At 44.8% G+C, this 18000-nt stretch overlaps 1 pseudogene; it reads left to right on the top strand.

Annotated features, from left to right (window-relative positions):
* The first annotated feature begins 6827 nt into the window (after positions 1 to 6827).
* Positions 6828 to 18000, top strand: part of LOC121688042 — a 26381-nt pseudogene continuing 15208 nt past the window's right edge.

Below are 18000 nucleotides of genomic sequence, written 5' to 3' on the forward strand. Positions count from 1 at the left end.
CTCGACTCGGACTTGCTTCCTCAAAGACTCAGTCTTGACTCGGACTCGACTGTATTTGGAAACCAACAGACTCTGTCTCGACTCGGTCTCGACCCTTCAAAGACTCGGTCTTGACTCGGACTTGGCATAGGCGGTCTCGTCCCCATCACTAGCTCCTCCATACAAACACACATTCAGGCTCTGGCTCAGGCACCCTGGGATTCCTGCCGCAGACTAGTCCAGTCTAAACGGTGCAGCTGCAATACCTGCCCCTCTGTGAACCAAAACAAGTTTGAGAAGCTAGACAGGGAGGGTTTTTTTCTTTGCGTGTATTCTTAAAACAATGCCTTCAGAATAGCTTCTATTCTATTCTAAGCAATCTTGAAAGGTGTATCTATTTATTTCAATGTACCATGTAGCCTGGTTTGGGAGTTCAGAAAGAAATATGCTATTTGGGCAAAATGGATAACATCATTGTGCTACTGTTCTGTTCCAGGCAAATGACTTTTGCCTGCTGCAATTATCCAAATGGTATTTTGAATTGTATTTCAATTGCCTGACCAGCAGATCTTTGTCTAATAGGAACAAATAGTGCAGGAGGTGAAGTATACACATTGCAGCGGGGTTTTATTTCCAAAAGCCACTACGGTGCACAAAGTTCAGTGTGCTGCAGACACTAATTGCCTCTTCAACTGAGCGGCACTAAATATAATCAGACCGCAAGTTTTAGTGCCATGCTCCCTAACGGCCAGCATCTAATGGACTTGGTAATGCAATGAAACCCTTATCTTTCTCCCGCTAGGGCCCCATATGCATCAGGCTTAATGACTCGAAGGCGGTCCTGAACACCCTCGCCTCACCTAATGGCCTTCGTAGTGGTCTCCATTGGATTGTTAATCAGACCCCCCCATTTGCGGGCCAGAAAAGGGGCAGGCTATTATAGACGGGACTTGCGCTACCCATGAGTTTGCCAGGTTTTCTGTGCCTCCCAACCCTTGATCCCCTCAATGACCTCCCCCCCCCCAAGCACACACACACACACACACACACACACACCCTCATGCCATCCATGCCCCCCCCCCCCCGCCCCCAAAGAAGGTTGCTCTTACTGAGTTACTGAGGCAAACTATCAGTGCAGAGTAATTGGATCTGTCTGCCAGTGTGGGTGAAAGGGGGCTGACCTGCACGCCTGCCCTTTGTAAAGGAGATGTAGAGAGGGGCCCGTGGTGAAGGGAGCGCAGGACTCAAGACAAGGCAGAGATAACCCGGACAATGTCTCTCTTTGTATAACACAAGTGTGGGGTAATTCGGCCGTGAAAGTCAAGCACGATGTCGAGGGATTGTGAGGGATCATCAGCAGCTACATAACAGCCCAAATTAAATCAAAGATACACTCTTAAAACGATGTGATGTCCCTATCTGGACACAGAGATGTGTTTAAAAAACAACGCAAGTTGTGTTATTTTAAACACATATTGTGTAACAAATAAAAAAGGAAACAACACAAACAGTGTTGTCCCTATCTGAACACAGAGATGTGTTAAAAAAAAAGGCAAGTTGTGTTGTTTTCAACACATTCATTTTAAGAGTGTACAAGAATAGGAAAGAACAGAGCAGAGACAGGCTACAGTTTGTTGAGCTGTGTTTGGAGAATAGAGAGATGCTGAGATAACACCCTGGCCCAGAATATCTGGTTTAAATAGCTTGATGTCAAATTCTTCTTTGATGCTTAGTTTATGTATAAATGACAAGTGTGTACATATGAAAAGATTAGGTTAATGGCTTCAATAAAGTATGTTCAGTATGATTTCAGGAAAAAGCAAGTGAAATTTCAAAACAGACAATCAGAATGTCTAATATAGCCATCAGTGAGTACAGGTACACCATTAATGTGTGATGATGATGGGGATTAAATAATGAAGTTAAAGGATTGCTTCTGAATGTTGACAATGGGCAGTTTTCGGCATTGTTTTGACAACTGGAGGTGCATCTGTTCTGCAACAAAGTGTTATATCTCCCAGCAGGTGTTAAAAGGACACCAGGCAAGCCTGATGCTTTTTCTCTGCGAAACTCCCCCTCGCTCGGTCTGAAGCTCTTTTCCTTTTCTTTGCATCTTCCGTCAAGGGTTTTCGCTGCTTCTTCGCTGGCTCTGCCATTATACACACGTTTGCAACAATCTCTAGCGTTTCATTAGCCTGCCTCTGTGCTGTAAACTGATCCTGCTTCGGTTGGTGGGTAGGATACACCGAACTTGCAAGTGGTATATTCTTCCTACAGGCAGTTCTTCCTACAGGGCGAGAGAGCCTTCATTCGCCCCGTAATGAGTCATTTAACCATATACCGACTTAGAAGATGATTAATTAACACGAAAACGTTGCCTGGTGTCCCTTTAAAGGTAAGGGTAAGCAATTGTGCATGACGCTGTGTTTATTTATGTTCACATTTATATTTACATCTCTTAGCAAATACTTTTGTCCAAAACAACACACATATGATAGGAGCAACCCCCCCCCCCCCTTCAGTATCCCCAGAGATACTCCACACAGTGTTTTGATTTTGTTTGGGGGACAGGCTGCCCCCACTTTGTCTGTTTCGAGTTTTCAGAGCTAGGTTGCCCACAGAGACGCTTTTTTTTTATAGTGATACTCACGGGATGGGCAGTTGTGATTGTGAGGAGATGTTTGCTGACAAGAAATGTGACACAAAATTTCATGGGCTTGAAATTGCGTACAGTCGCTGACTGCGCCTTTAATATGTGACTGATATGAAACTTGATTTGATGACATCTCACTTATTCTGAAATCTCTTGCAAATTGTAGACATGTAGACCCAGCTTTCAAGTGTAAATCTCAACTGCCATGTAAATTGCCATGTGTTAAGTCATGGCTTCTACAAGACAAACGACAAACGAGCTTGTTTATGGTGATCCTGAAATGTATGTTTTCTATTGATATACAGAGCAGCCAATGTGAATTAGCATTGTCAAATGCAATGAAAGAGTTAGATAGTGCTGTATAGCTATTTTCATAATTCCATAATAATATCTGTAGGAACCAATTAACATGTCAACACATACTGAGTGAAACCTAAGGCATAGGCATTAAGTCTTAGCTTAATTTTTGCACTATTCAGTTCCAGGCAGTGGTGCTTGGCTCTTATATTTTGGCAGATAAATTACATTTCCCTCCTTAATTACTTAATTATTTAATTTAATTTAATTTATATTTGCTTATCAAGAGTGTTTCTCTTTTCTCACATCAGATATCTCTACATTTGTTCAGTTGCTTGAAAATGCTTTAGTAGTTTTGATCTTTTCTCTTTCCTTTCATCTTTCTTCATTTTTTGCTTAACACTTAATCTTACCGAATACCTTTGCTACAACAACTGCTGAAATATATCCTTCACTTTACTTTATACGGTCAAAAGGGACTTACTTATTGTGTCACAGTATTGATTGCTATGCATTGAGGTTGCCAACTATGCTGCCAGCTGTGTATGGGTTCTCCCATCATGCACTACTGATAGTCCGCATCACACCAACAGGTGGCACTGTGGCACTCTGCTTTTTAAATCTCCATGTCCAACACTATTCTAAAGCAAACACATGTCTGTTCTATTAGGCAATAACATCCTTTGTGTAACTGTGTACCTAACAGATGGGCAACAAATCAGCATTCACTAATTAATTGTCAAACATTGTATAGGAATGGGTCATACACTATTAGACGTCCAAGATTATGCACACTGTGTGCCTTGTTACACCCATCTGGACAAATATTATGATCTCCATTAGCCATTCTGCGGTAAGTGAAGGGGTCAGGCTCCACTGGTTTCTCTGTCACAGGTCATGCAACATGTTTTTGTTAACATCACTATGTATGTGAATGTATGTATGTATGTATGTATGTATTCTAAATGGTTTTAGCAAGTGGACTCTGTCTCTGATTGGTCCATTTGAAAATGTCCATGAAAAATATAGGCTATCCTTTGTCATCAAACTCTTAAAGACACCACGTGCTTCTTAGTTATACAACCATATGTCAAAACCATGTTAACACAATAAAGTGGATTTGAGGAAAGAAATATTTCCTTGCAATGTTATTTTGCTCCTCGTGTACTGATACATTTTTATGTCAATGACTACAGTGACTGCAGTACATACATAGGCATATCAGGCACTAAATAGGTTTGAACTTGAACTAGTATGGATGATACTACAAATAGCAAATAGATTTTTATGAAGATGAAGATCTCTTCACGTTCAGGTACTAGCAATGTGTTGACAAAGCATTATAAAGAGAATATTCAAAAATGTTACTGAAATATTTTTTTCTATGCATCAGAAGACATACTTGCAAGGTGAATGTTGGAGAATTGGCAGATTGATGGGCATCACTGGCATCACCTTTGTTTAGACAACATAATATCTTCTTTGTCTGGAAGACAAATGAGATTCTACAGAGATGCAGTTAATATTTTATGCTCTTACCTTGCAGCAAAGTCACTTTCTACAGAATGACAAAACACCACATACAGAATTATATCGTAATTAGGCTATTATAGCACCCGATTCTGCTCATACATCGTAAATACAGTCCAGGCATCATACAGTACGTCACTGAGGATGTAACATAATTAAAAATTAAAATGGAAATAATTAAAAACGATGAAAAGGATTAGCAGTGCTAACTGGGAGTGTTGCATTTGAGATTGTATGCTCTTGTATGACATATCACTAAGAACTATGCAGGGCAGTCAGTGGTTATTCACCTCCACGTTCCACACAGGAGAAAAGCACACCTCACAGAGTAACACAACTCACAAAAGAGTGCCTCATTCACTGCCAGTAAATCATCTCAATAGAAGGTAAAAAGGGCAGGCCGTCTCTTTTAACATGGCTTTGTTCAGGCTGTTATACAAACAAACAGCCATTCAACAATCACTTCACTTGCTGTAATAATTGAGACATAGTATAGGACATGGGGGATGGTGTAAACACAGGAACTTGTAAGAGGATCAATTAGAGATGAGAGTGCATGGCGAGAGCCCCGCAACTGGATGCTCCTTGGAGTGACCCTGATGGAGAGGACCCCGAGGAGGAGGCAATTTACTGCAGACCAATTTATCGCCGACCTCAAGCGGCGATCATCCGGCCATCATCTCCCACGCGACAAGAGACATGATGACCTTGTGTTCCTGGATCAAAACAACAATCCTAATATATTTCATCTTGAATTTCTGTTAAAGACACAGTAAGAAGCATTCATGCTTACCATTACAGTATATGCCTCAGAGTGAACGACGTGTAGTGTGTACACGCCATGCAGAAATCAATCAATATCTAATTAGGACCTTTTCTTGGGGACTTCACAGCAATAAGCTCTTGGGGCCTAAAACATAATTCACACTGATCCATGTGGAGATGTTGTTAAACACTGAGGTTATTATTTTGTGCTAACCCATAAACTTCAATAATCAATGCACAAAACATATCAGTGTCAATTTCAGTGTGGTAAGCACAAACGAAAAGGAATATGTGGTTATGATATTAGAATGCATCCTGTGTCCACAATCCACTAAAATGAATTATTTTTAGAAAACAAAATATCTTCCACTCTGACATCAGATGTTGACTCGTTTTACAGGATACAGACAATGGCATGGTGAGTGTGTACATCTTTCGTTTGCCAGTACTACCACTAGGTGGCAGTAAATGAATACTTTGAGAAGAAAAGTGGATATTGAACCATGTTCACAGACATTCATTACACTGGCATATGGAAACACTGCTTGAAAATAAATCTAAGTGATGAACTAACTATAGCCTGGTTCTAAAATGAGCAGCTCCCCTCTCAATGCTCAGAATTTTGTTTGTTTGAAAAGAAACATTTGTGCCCCAAAAACATGACATGACACACCGACCAACATTGAGCATGCGGGCTTCAAAGAGAGAGAAAGGGAAAATTGTTGGACACAGAAAATAGATGGAACAGAGGAAGCCACTGAGATTAAAGGATGAAGCAGGCTACTTTCCCCATTTCCACCATATGTCCAGTAAAATCAAATAAATTGAGTTGGGCTTGGAGTGGGACTGAGTCAAATGTGCCTATCTTTCCAAGCAAACAGACCTGTCTAGCCTTAGGCATGCTACCCAATTAAACATTCATTGATGGTTCTCTTCTTCATTCCCCTAGTTCCACAGATGTTACTATTTTTTGCAAGCTGGTCTCCCCATCATTTGGGAGTGTGGCCAATTCTACCACTGCCACTCCTCATTCTGGCCCAGTTTCTTCCTGGAGGGACCTGGCCGCATGCTTGCAGCTGACAGTCTGAATGTGTTGTTTTTAGCTGGTAGCTCAAAGTGACACCAAATCATGTAGTGGTTCCAGGAAGCCTACATTAGTCTCTTTTTATTATGGCTTTTTGACACTTCATTACATATGGGAGAAATTAAAATATCTAGTCTATTGGTAAATCTGCCCATTTTTACAGACTATATTTGTATCGCCTTCTTTATGATTCAGATTGTTTGGAGTGTAACTTTTGTCGAAAAATAAAGGAAATTGAATACAATTAAAAAAAAAATCAATACAAAAAATGTAATAAAATGTATAGTGGTAGTAGCACATAAGGACCGGAAGAAATGACAACATGGTCTATTAAAATATCAACAAAGGTATAGGCTATGTTCTCAGTCTAATATAGTCTAATATAAGCAACTTCAGCGCGTAAAGAGTTATCAACAGTGGGCGGGTATGTCAGTCGACAACGCTGAAATTATTGCCTAGAAACCAATAACGTAAAGCGATGGGGGCGGTCGTAAATAGTAATCGTGTGGTGTTGAAAAAGTCGGAGTACAATCCGTTGTGGTGGCAAAGAGCAGTAAGCCTTTCTGTCGGGATCAGAAAACCTTGATGTTCCCGAAGGTGCTACGCGAATCGGGACAAATTAAGCCATAGACTACCGATGCTGGGGATCGCGCATGTTTCGAAAAAGGGACTATTGCATGCAGTCGGAAAGATCCGGACGACGAAGAGTTAAGATCCAACACCAGACTGTTTATTACTATGGCTAGGTGGCTGGCTAGCTAGTTTCTAGACGATATCGTAATGGAAAGACCACGCGAGTGTTCTTAATAAGGATGCATCATGTGCGTGGAATTTACATCTCATCGCATTGATCTCGCATTGGCAGCAACAAAGTAACTATTCCTCGCCTGGTTGACAGCTGCAACTTCGAAGAATGATACAAACTAAACGCTAAGAGGAACACTTCTTAAAGACACAGGGGGGAGAAAGTCTTACAGGTTCGTGTGCGGTTTTCTGATGTTGATTGCTATTCCCATATGCTGAACTTGACTAACTCAATAGTGCAATCATATGTCACCAACAAAATATGTTAGTGTACTGCTTTGAAGACGTGGGACTCGAGTAGGCTATTAACCTAGATAACTCACCTATCCAGTTAATGCCGAGGAAGGAAGTAGGATGGCGTAATAGCCATGCCAAGTGCCAACAACTAGGCTTTATCCACCGGTTTCTATGTTGTCAGTGCTTCGTGGAAACTGGGCGACATGCACCCATCAAAAGGTTCAAGTACAGCTCAGTAAATCGACTACTTTTCACAAGTTTGAATTTCTTATAGAACATATAATTTCCCAGAACGTGATAGACTGTACATCTTTAACCCTAACCTGAGCTCACTATCTGTAGCCTACTATCTGTCAGTGCAATGAAATGATGCCTCTCCTGTATGTTATGATTGATTGATTGATTGATTGATTGAGGCGTGTGGCAGTCCAGAACAAACCAGGTCCTAAGATAACGTTGCATGCATGGTCCGTGATGCAGAACAGGTCGTGCGCAGAGCTTGCAAAGCACAGGGTTTCATATTTCTTGGCACAATTTCCAGACGCTTGAAACAACGTATCAAGATTCTTCTGAACTGACCTCGAATTCAGTTATGAATCTACCCTGTGTCAGTGCTTTTTTGCGCATGAGACAAGAAGAGTTGGTTATTGATTTTATATTGTGTTTGTGCGGTGAAACTTTTTGCAGTTTATTTTCCTCTTAGAGAAAACTACGCTTTTTTAGGGTTGCAATATCACTCGCTATTATTCTGAAAATTAAACTGCGTTATATGATCCATTATGATTTATAAAGGCACGCGGTGCTATTCACATTGGTCATTGTATACGCCATATGTGTTCTGAACTTTCCACACTTTGACAATATGTGCGTTTATTACCAGTAAAGGCTATGCTCTGCAGCTGCCTCTCCTTACCCATCAGTCAAATTGCACTAGAAGGTAGACATCCTATGGTGATATCAGTATTGTACAGCACTTAATAGATTAGTGGAATAGGCAGTTCAGTCCTGAATTAGACCTCTTTTGGGTCAAGTCTGAGTAATGGACAGTGTTACTGTAACGTCATCATGATGACAATGCAGTTTGCTCTAGTGTGGCTCAGGATGGGAGAAAACATTGCTTTATGCATTAGCAGACTTGATTTGTAATGGCCTAGGGGCAGTCTTACTGTCTGTCAGAGCAACAGTCCCAAACAAGGCGCACATTGTGGTCAGTTAATTTGAGGCCATTATTCCTGTCCCCAGTATGCTCAGAGGAGCTCTGTTTATTCATTAGGAGAGCATGCTACTGCTACTGGAGTGAAAGATGCAGGGTTGGAAGGACAGACAATCTTGGAGAACAAGAATTGTAGGGTAGCCTACTCAGAGATAAATTTAGCCTCTGATTTTGCGTGTATGGGTCCCACAAAGCAGAACCACTTCCAGCTGTTTAAGGATGAATGGAGGAATGTAATTGGAGAGGCGCTTAATACACATTATGGGTTCCTGCATATGTTAAGTTAAAATTCATAAGCGTATCACTTTCAAGGACTTTTATGTGTTTAATTTTTTATAATGATAGTTGAGATATCCAGTTTTCATTGGGTTACTTTGCGCATAACCCTGTCATCTCCTCTTGTTATTTCACTGCCTGGACAGAGGTAATGGCATGTGGACTGTGGATTAATGTTTCTGTGATCAAACATTATTGACTCTCCACGATCAATAACCTTGGCAACTGCAGTCATTCATTCTCACCATTGCCTCACAATAAGTGAGGTTGTGGCTGGAGCAGACACACGCTTTGTGAATTATTTGTGAATTGACCAGGTATTGTATTCTGCCCTGCACTTTCTCTGGATCCTCACACAGACTTGAATATACACGCACAATCCATTTTTTAAAGTCGCGGCCTGTGTCCAGTGTTCCCTTTCAGACTAGACTCCCTTTGGCAGTGTGATGCCCCGGCACCTATTTCTTCTCCTGGTCTTGCCCTCATTCTGAGGAGATGGGAGCTGTAGCCCTGCTGGCGCTGTGGGCTTTGGCAGAGGTTCAGTTTCCAACGTGTATCTGCACCAGATTACCTTAAGCAGAAACACAAACACAGACCTGCAGTCCGAATCTTTCCTCCATTCACAGGGATTGCACAAGCTGTCAGCAATAGGACTTCTCTGAGGCGAAGGGAGAAAGAATAAAAAAAGAATCAAACATTGAACTCAGTGGGTAAACACACACACACCAGGGGTGCGAGCTTCTGAACATTTGCTTTGGGATTTTTCGACTTGTGAGTATCTCCATTGCCTGACCGGCTCCATGGCTGTTCAGCTCAAATGTTGCCTCACTGTTTCCTTTTTTCCTCTTTGTATCTTTCTAATCCCCAGCCAAACCCGTAGCTCTCCTCACTGATTTCATCATTCATCTGTGCGTGATTGTGCATCCCTTTGATACTTCAGCCGGCTCCCTCAAACCCGGTCTTAAACAGCCCATTGAAGGTTTGTGTGGTTTCAAGGAAGAGGAGAAACAGACATAAAAAGGCTAAAGAAGCGCCAAAAAAAGCCTCTGTGGCCGGCGCCACACCGTGGCGTGTGTCTCAACGTCCGTGTTTGTTGGGCGGTCTGTCGGTGAAACCAGTGCCTCTTCTTGGACGAGCGTGGCGAACGCTCCCAAGCCCTGGGCATGGTTGGGGCTGCCCGCCCTGCTGCTTGAACCTTTGGGAGCAGTCACCACACGGGTGAAACACTCCCGTAATTCAAAACACACGTGCCGAGACCGGGATGTAGCGCTTTTGAAATAAATCGACCACTTTTTTTTTTTTTTTTTCACTTATAAAAAAATAAATCTTTCTGTGAAGTGGAGGCAGAGGGAGAAAAGTTGAACTTAAATACACCAGGCTAAAGACCATGTGCATCTGGATGAGGGTTTCTCGGGGAGCCCATTAGATCCTGCCTGCAGTGCTGATGCCTTGAGTTTGGCAGCCCAAGCAGTTGCTTTTGTTAAGTCACAAACAAATTCCTCCGGATCCACAGCCCAGTGTGAAAAGCTCACTCGTGCTTTTAGGAGGGTTTGCCTCTGGCTGTTACAGGCTTGTATTATCCCTCAAACTCTAAAGGTCAAGAAAAGGGGGATCAAGTAGATTCCTGCACGACTTAAAACACATTTTGGTGTTTTGGCATGTTGAACTTGCTCACAGCCACGCTACTTAAATGCGGTGTTGTTTTGCTCCGCTGTTGTTTTTATTTGTATGTTGGTATTATTGCCAGCATTTTGCCTGAGAGGTTTTTCATTGCCCCCTTTTCTCTCTCTGTTTATTGGATATTTCCAAAGCCAATTTGTAGTATTCTGTTGTGTGTGTCTGAGTGTGTGTTTGTGTGTGTGTGTGTCTGAGTGTCTGTGTGTGTGTGTCTGAGTGTGTGTGTGTGTGTGTGTGTGTGTGCGCCTGAGTGTCTGTGTGTGCCTGAGTGTCTTGAGTGTGTGTGTGTGTGTGTGTGTGTGTGTGTGTGTGTGTGTGTGTGTATGCGCGCATGCACGCCAGTGCTAGTGATTAGTTTTGTCTGTTTTTATGCTGTAGGTCGTTTCACGGCTAAAGGTGAAGGGGGCATCTCATCAGACAGCTCACTGTGTTCACCTTCTTGCTATACTACCTTTGGGCCAGATACCGGTACTTCTCTCCCTGTTTTGCAAACGGCTTTTGTCAGGTGAATGTGTCACACTGCGTAACATTGATGACACTTGGCAGATGTAAATATGGTCTTGTCTTTCAGGAGCTGTTATTGTTCACTAAACAATGCAGTTTTTCGTCAAAACAGTATTTGCTCGGAGTCTTATCAAGTTCAGTTTCTCTCCACGTGATTGTACCTGTGTGCCTCTTATGAATAGACCTTGAGTCAGTCTTTTCACAAATGTAATCCGCTTCCACGTGCTTGAACTGCCACCTTGCTGCCTTGTTGATTGCTTTCTTTTCCGTGGTCCATTTTATTTGCGGGAGGAAGGCCTTGAAAGAAATGCAGTCCATTGTTCATGTACCGTGCCTCGCACAATTGGGAATTCTTCCACACGAACTACCATTAAGTCATCGGCTGCAGGAATTTAGATAATTAATTTGTCCCTGTTCAATTCACCGAGGTTTGCAAATGAGGAACACCACCTCAGGTCGACGTCCTTATTCAGCAAGTCGGCTGAAATGAATTCCCCTCGCCAGAAGTCCAGCCAGACAGGTGGTCATGTGAAAAATGCTTCACTATAATTTCAAAAGCTGCTAATATTTAATGAGAAGTGCCGAACTAATGAGTGAAGAAATGTCTAGAGGGTGGAACTTTTCAATATCCTTTCAGTGGAGTTAGCGGTAATATGACGGCACGCTATGGCTATGGCTATGTGGTTTGGTCACGTCCTTCTCTCTTTTTTTTCTTTGTTCTTTCTCTCCTCCTGCTCCCTTGGGTGCCACTTGGGTGTTGAATGGGTTGAACAAGCTTGTTTGGCTCTAACCAGAGACTGTTTTTACAAGCGGCTGTGTTGTAACACACATGTTGTAATGAACTTTAAATGAAAATGGGCTCTCTGCCCACTGAGGGATGCTGAGCTCTGAGAACCGAGGTAGTGACACGGGGGGGGGGGGGGGGGGGGAGTGGACAATGGAGTCTACAAACAGAGGAGCTTTTGTCTTGAACGTTTTTTTTGCGGGCTTTGAATTTGATTCCAAATTCTTTTTTTTTTTTCATCCACCGTTCCTCATCTTCTCTCTTCCTTTCCTGCTTCCCAAGGTCAGTCTCTATCTGTCTATCATCTCTCTTTCTCATTCTCTCTCTCTCTCTTCTGTCTATCATCTCTCTTTCTCATTCTCTCTCTCTCTCTCTTCTATCATCTCTCTTTCTCATTCTCTTTGTCTCTCTCTTCTGTCTATCATCTCTCTTTCTCATTCTCTCTCTCTCTCTCTTCTCTACTGTACTCCCTTTCTCCGTCTTTGTCCTCCCCCTCTGCTCTCTTCCTCCTCCTGCATCCTGTCATGCTCTATCTCTTTCTGTCAGCTATCTCACTATCATTGGACCATTTTTCTCTCTCTCTCTCTCTCTCTCTCTCTCTCTCTCTCTCTCTCTCTCTCTCTCTCTCTCTCTCTCTCTCTCTCTCTCTCTCTCTCTCTCTCTCTCTCTCTCTCTCTCTCTCTCCGCGAGTCCCCACATCACTCCTTTGAGCGTTCATCTCTGATTCCCTACATGAACTACAGACACTTTGACGTGCGTCACTTTATCAGGAGTGCATTCTCCCCAGACAGACACGCACACACACGCACACACACGAACACACACGCACACACACGAACACACACGCATACACACACACACACACACACACACACACACACACGCATACACACACACACACACACCGTTACCTCCACATCAGTGACAAGTACTTCTCTCTGTCTCTCTCTTTTTCAAAGACTCGACTTCAAAGGTAGATTAGAATTTACCAGGGCAATTCTGATCAAAGGTTAAACAGCTGCTCAGTAGGGCCCCACTCACGAAAGTTGTGTGTGTGTGTCTGTGTGTGTGTGTGTGTGTGTGTGTGTGTCTGTCTGTGTGTGTGTGTGTGTGTGTGAGAGAGAGAAAAGAGAATGAAGATGATTGGGTTTACAGAGGAGTGCTCCTCCACCACATCGACGCACTTCTGCTTTCCTCCTCGTGATCGAGCTGATCTGATGGCTGTTCCGCGTTGCCGTACAGTGTTTGATTGATGAAGGCACATTGATGACATTGTACATCGCCCTCACTGACACGTGTTGTTTTCTTTTGTCCCTCATTCACACGTTTTTTCACATTTATTAGCCCATCACTTTTCTTATCAGGGGATCATAAGAAGTTATTCTCAGAGAGTGAAGGAGAGAGAAAGAGCGGAAGACAGCAAGAGAGCCTAAGTGAGTGAAAGAGAGAGAGAGAGAGAGAGAGAGAGAGAAAACAGGGGAAAAGAGGGAGAGGGAAACGAGTATAAGCAACAAATGAGCCTTTGGTTGTTTTACTGTTTTGGCAGGGATCCATCTCGTTTCAGCTGAAAAGGTAATGAATTCTCTTAAATGACCGGAGCAATTCCAATTTGTGAGACGATTTGAAATGCCACAAAAAGTCTTTGTTTTATGGATGTGTGTACTTTGGCACATAAGTTTCTGAATTCAGGCAGGGAAATGGAAAGTGATCTTTTTTGTGGTGAATTGTAACGGTCATATTCCCTGTTTCTGGTGGATACTGATCACTCTTTTCTCTCATTCTCTCTCTCGCTCTCTCTCTCGCTCTCTCTCTCTCTCAGGCTGACAGCATGCCCAGCAGGGCCGTCCAGTCCCTAACGCAGGGGGACCTCTCGGCATCTCTCCTCCGGCTGCACCTCTAAGAAGGCCATGAATGGGCGTCAGGAAGCGATGGTGCGCCTATAAGGCCTCTCGCACCATCCAGCGCTCTCTCTCTCCCCTCTCTGCCCCTCCATCCCATTGGCACCACCACCGCTCCCTGACCCCTCAGTGACCCCCTCCATACGACCATGCTTCGCTTTCTCCCCCTCAAGCTGGGCCGCGTGTACCGCTGTGCGAAGCTGCTGCTGGTGGTGGGCCTGTGCGTGGTGGTGCTCATGAACACCCACAGCCTGTTCGCCTCCTTCCAGAAGAACGAGCTGACCGACCGGCGCTTCGTCAACCTCAACAAATGCCCGGCCTGCTTCGGCACCAGCTGGTGCCGCAAGTTCATGAACGGGCAGGTGTCGTTCGAGGCGTGGGGCCGCCTGCGCTTCCTGGACGTCTTCAACGTCAAGAACGTCTTCTTCGCGCAGTACGGCGAGCCACGCGAGGGGACGCGCCGCGTGGTGCTCAAGCGCCTCGGGTCCAACCAGGAGCTGGCCGACATCGACCAGAAGATCTGCAAGCGGGCCACGGGCCGCCCGCGTTGCGACCTCGTCCAGGCCATGTACAAGACGGAGTTCGCCCGGCTCAACGGCGACGTGCGCCTCCTCACGCCCGACGTGGTCGAGGGCTGGTCCGACCTGGTCCACTGCCCCTCCCAGCGGCTGCTCGACCGTGTGGTCCGGCGCTACGCCGAGACCAAGGACTCGGGAAGCTTTCTGCTCAAGAACCTGAAGGACACGGAGCGGATGCAGCTGCTGATGACGCTGGCGTTCAACCCCGAGCCCCTGGTGCTGCAGGTATGTGCCGCCCTGTCACTCATCCTCCTCCGCCCTCCTCCACTCAAAACAGTGCACTGCCTGTGATCTGTTGCCTGTGGTAATACAAGCTGATCTGAATGTTAGCGCCTCGGTTGCCCTTGATGTTTCTTGCCAGCAGAGTAAAAATCTGTCAGTTTAGGTGGGCTGTGGAGTAGAATTGAGAAAAGCAAGACTGCTCTAAAATTGCAGACAGTAGACATGTGCATTGTACATAGAGCATATTATTTTCCTCTCCTCTTGGCTCGATGTATTTTGGTAGCTGCCACGAGGGCTGAGCTTAAAGCGCTCTTTTGTTCCTTTGTTTGCTCGTTTTGCCTGGGAAGGCTTTTCTTAGGGGTTGTCTCGTTCAAGTGAAAGCATTTGCCCCGTAGATTTGTGTCTTCCAGCGTTTTGAATTATTCAGGCCTTGTTTAAGGCTGGGAAGGTCTCAACGCTCAGATGGAAACTCCTTGCAGTTGAGACGTTGGGAGGACTTACCAGAAGACCATACTAACCAATTTTACATTATTAGTTTTTTTTATTTTTAATTCAATTTTTTTATATTTATTTGGGCTTTTTATGCCTTTAATCAGACAGGACAGTAGGGAGAGTGACAGAAAGCGTGTGGGAGAGAGACATGGGGTGGGACCAGGAAATGACCGGGACTCAAACCTGGGCCCCCAAGGGCACGTGACCCAAATATTGTATGGGCGCTGTAACCAGTTGTGCCACATTGCCTGCCACCATTTTCACATGAAATGGGTCAATTGGTGGAAGCAAAGCAGTAAAGACAGTCCTCACATATTCCTCATTGTTGGTCATGCCATGTGGGCGTGATCATTTGATGGGAGAAACATCATTGACAGTGTGAACTCGCCAACATCTGCTTACTCGTACATCACATCAACAGCATTGCTCAACATCTGGTTCAGTAGTGACTCAAGACATAGTGTGCAATCATTTGTCATTCAAGGCAATCCATCGCACTAAAATGGATGTAATGGCTTTCAAAGGCCACTATCTACCTTGCCTTTTCTAGAATGATTTACAATTGGCCAATCAATTCCAATTTCATTGGGCATTGACTGGTCGTACGTGCAGGTCCAGGACAACAAAGGGACAGGCGTGTGAGGCCACTCGATATCTGCGCTGACCTCCTGACGTACAAAGGGGGACCTGACACCCCCTAGACATTTGGGCAGACAAAAGCGGGTTCATCCCTTCAGCGATGCCAATCTATAAAAGTTGATTAGTTGTTGTGTATGGGTCTTCCTCCATCTTTTGCTCTCTCTCTCTCTCTCTCTCTCTCTCTCTCTCTCTCTCTCTCTCTCTCTCTCTCTCTCTCTCTCTCTCTCTCTCTCATTTTCTCACCTTGTCCTCTCTCTGCTTCAGTCTAAAAACAGATAGAGATGATGCCATGAATCAGTGGCCTTGTGTTTGATCACAGCCAGAAGGTCTTTATGAAATATCTCCTGTCCTCAGTGCTGCCACATGCTGTGATGCAGTGCACGCACGCACGCACTGGGCCACAACACAGGAGGGGTATTTTATCTGCATTTTGTGTGTTAACCTGCTCTCATGAATACTTGATTGGATGTTGAACTCTGACTGGGGTCTGGGGAACTCCTCGCTCCTCCAAAAAGGTGACTAAGGGGTTTGTGGGTAACTCTGTACTCTGGGAATAGCAGCTAGAGCGGTGTGAGCGTGCCTTTGGCTGTTACAAGCCTGGAGTCTAGGAATGAGAGAAGAAGAAAAGGGAAAGAGAGAGAGAAGGAGAGAGATTTGGAACGGAGGAGTGCAATAGAGGAGTGTGGGGGGGGGGGGGCGCCTTCCAGCGAGGCCATAAAGAATTAATGGTGGCTGCGCAGACAGGCATACAAAGATGGTGATGTTCCACAGAGCCCAGTTTCATAACTTCCCTGTCAGACACATCCTCTCTCTGGGAGTCTGCTTTCCCAGGGCGCTGCGGCCTCATTCCCTCTGCCATGAGGTCTGCACTGGGGAAATAATGTGCTCTAAGTTTACCCACATCCATGCTTTCATTTCTACAATACAGATGTGAGCATGCTTACTTGTCAGTGTTTTGTACAAACGGAAATGGTTTTATTTAACACCGTGGCCTTTGTTGGTCATTACTGTTTGTACTTCTTTCTTTTGGCACAGGAGCAGGACAGGATTTCCATCTCATTCATGCATCTAATACTCCTCAGATGAGCTTGAGCTGTCCCTATTTTCAGCTTCTGATGCCTTCGGCAGTGCTCCTCTCACAAGCTCTTTTTTCCTTGTGTGAGAGAGTGGAAAAAACCGGACCCTCTTTGTTGTAGGAACACAATCCGCTGGCTTGTTTTGCCGTCATCCAACAACATGGCTTCTGTTGCTCTCCAGTAGGAAAAGGGGTTGGGGGGTAGTGGGGGTTACACAGCTTCTCGCTTTCCCCCACACTCCCTGTCACAAGGAACTTTATTCCTCTCAGGAGAGTGAATATTTTTAGTCCAGAGAAGCAATAAGGAAGTCCTGTGGAAATGTCCGTTTGCTACTACAGACTAGTGTGTTGAGAGGGCACAGCTCTACTCATTCGCCTACTGCTGACCAGAGCAAAAACATGCTTGTTATTATTTTCACGCTGCGCTGTGCTGTCGTTTACCACCCCACCCCCACACGCACACGCACGCACACACACACACACACACACTCACTACACACACACACACACTCTCTCACCGCATCCCCTCGCCCCACTACCACATGTAATAATCTTTTATTGACTTGTTTCTATTGATTTCGCTCAAAAAGAGAAGAGAGAAAGTATAATGGAGGGAAAAACACAACCCTTCCCTTCCTCTCAACAGTTTCTCAGTTCTCATCGCCTCCTCACTGTCTTAGTTCTCAAACTAGCAGGGGAGGAAGGAACACTGAGCTCCCTCTTTGCCTAATCCTCGTTGGCATGTCAGGTTCCTGTTCGACGGGGTGTGTGTGTGTGTGTGTGTGTGTGTGTGTCTGTGTGTGTGTGTGTGTGCGTGCGCGCGCGCGCGGCATGGGGATATTGAGGTCAGCCCTGTTGAGACGTGGCCTCTTCCACCCTTCCTTAGCGGTTAGCATGTGCCTAGGCAGGCTGCTGGTAGCTGTAGTGGTTTGAGTTGGCGTTAGCGGCGTCTGTGGAGGGAGAGTGTGGGCTCGTCTGTTCGCTGAGCCTGACAAACAGGACCCGACAGGCGTGCGGGGCAAAGCCAGTCAAGGGTGCGCTTATCTGCCCCAGACTCCAAACTGTGTCTGTTAAGACAGCCCCCCCTACACACTCACCTCACTCACTCACCTCACTCACTCATATACACACACACACACACACACACACACACACACATTTACACACACCTCCCCTCCTCTCGCTAGACATCCTGCCTGACCTGAAGTTCACGGCTTCTTGTTTCGAAAGCCTTCCTTGTGATCAGTCAGCTTAGTCAGCTGAAGAGGCAGGTGTTGAGGAAAGTTTTATTTA

Source organism: Alosa sapidissima, chromosome 17 (genome assembly GCF_018492685.1).
Source record: "Alosa sapidissima isolate fAloSap1 chromosome 17, fAloSap1.pri, whole genome shotgun sequence".
Classification (NCBI taxonomy): domain Eukaryota; kingdom Metazoa; phylum Chordata; class Actinopteri; order Clupeiformes; family Clupeidae; genus Alosa; species Alosa sapidissima.